Below are 1,857 nucleotides of genomic sequence, written 5' to 3'. Positions count from 1 at the left end.
GAAGGGCTCTCAATAGCCAGTGAGGGGCAAAGGTGGAATCAGATCGTCAGTTCTCACCGGGGAGTCCGCGTTCACCGTCACACAGAGCAGAAAGCAGAATGAAAAGGATGGTAAGGCAGACCACAGTAACCGCCATGGTATGAAGGTACTTCCCATGTGCTGGGGACTTTATCTCCAGATTCACATCTTAATGGCACTTGGAGATGGTGATTTGGGGACATGGCCGGGGCTCCACGAGGTCGTAAGAATAAGACCTCATGCTGGCTACATGAGAAAGGAAGGGAGCCCGCAGCCAGCAGGCTCCGCCTTGCCCTGCGATGCCCACTGCCGTGCTGTTTCGAGGCACCAAGGATCTCACCAGCTGGCTGCCAGTGCCAGCCTTTGGTATCATGAGCCACAGGAGCTTTTTATCCTTTCTAAGTGACCTGGTCCCAGGAATTTCATCACGGGAAGAGGACATGGACTAAGGCACTACCCTTTTTCTCGCTTTCCGTAGGATTTCAGAGGCAGGTGTCAACAGTGTCAGTGGTTTGCCTGTATGTCTGTCTGTCTATTTGTACCAATTCATTCTCCTGGTACTCGAAGCTAATACACATGGTGCATGGGTACCTTTCAGTCTTAGCTTCCACTGTTTCTCACATCAGCCTCTCTTGTCTGTAGCTAGCTGTCACTGTGCTCACACTTGGGTCTCTGTTGCTCTCCCACATGAAGTGTCCAGCTCTGTGTTTCTCTTCCTCATAAGAGGCCACCACTTCGGCCTGCAGTAACTCATGCCCCAAGGCCTGTCCTCCTTCTGAGACATCTGGAAAGCTATCCCTGACCTTCTGGCCCTCAGGAGTTCCTCCCTTCTGCACCTCTCCTCAGACATTTGCCAGAGCAACCTTGAATTTTATGAGGGTCCCACATTCACAGACCATTGAGTGTGAGCATGGGTAATAAATGCTAACCGCAGGGCTTGGATCCAGGAAGCCGCAAAAAAATATGCAAGTTGGGAAATTCCAGGCATAGATTTGTCAAACATGACATTATATGGCTGGGAAGACACGTCCAGAAGCCAGGCAAGGGCTAAGATCCTGGAGGGCCAGAAAGCAGCCACACTGGGCAGTGGAGATTGGAAACATAGGATACAACCTAGAAGTCAGAACCTAGGCTTAGAGTAGCTGCCAAAGATCTTTCAGGATGGGGACACAAGGGTGAACTTTAAAAATATGCTTGCAAATGCTTTCCAAGAAACCACAGAGTGAGCAAGGAAGATACCTCTTGTTGCTGCTGACATTTTCAGAGAATTTGTGGGAATAAAACAAAGTCAAGTAGGTTCTTATTTTAGAGCTTCTCAAAGTCTTTAACATGTATATATGATTTATGAATTTCTAAGACACAACTATATGACTGCTTTTATTAAACTTTTTGGGCAGAGAATTCTTATTTTCAAGAGCCTCTCTCCAATACTGATCTTTGGAACATGCTTAATAAATGCCATTTATATTTCATCTGACCCATGTTCCACTGTAGTTTAAAAAGTCAGAAATGCCAAGACAATAGAGAGATGGAGCCTTATTTTATCAAATTTCACTGTTAAGAACTAAGAGTTGTTGGTAGTGTTGAACAAAAATTAAATAAATAAATAAAAAGAGAGAAAGAGAGAGAGACCAGACTAGATCTGTTCTGACAGCCAAGATAACCAAAGAATTCTTTGAGGTATACATCACAAAACTGGAATCCTACCAAATGATTTGATACTTTTCTCAAGCTGACAACTGATATTTTCCTGAATTAAAAACACTAACCAGATATTTAAGAATAAACCAATTCTTATTTTCAGCTCGATTGTTCACACTTTAGTTCATGAGAATGTCA

This window comes from Cavia porcellus, unplaced genomic scaffold (genome assembly GCF_034190915.1).
Source record: "Cavia porcellus strain 051 isolate PalLab524CR breed Dunkin Hartley unplaced genomic scaffold, mCavPor4.1 scaffold_13, whole genome shotgun sequence".
NCBI classification, from domain to species: domain Eukaryota; kingdom Metazoa; phylum Chordata; class Mammalia; order Rodentia; family Caviidae; genus Cavia; species Cavia porcellus.
This window is presented reverse-complemented; position numbering follows the sequence as displayed.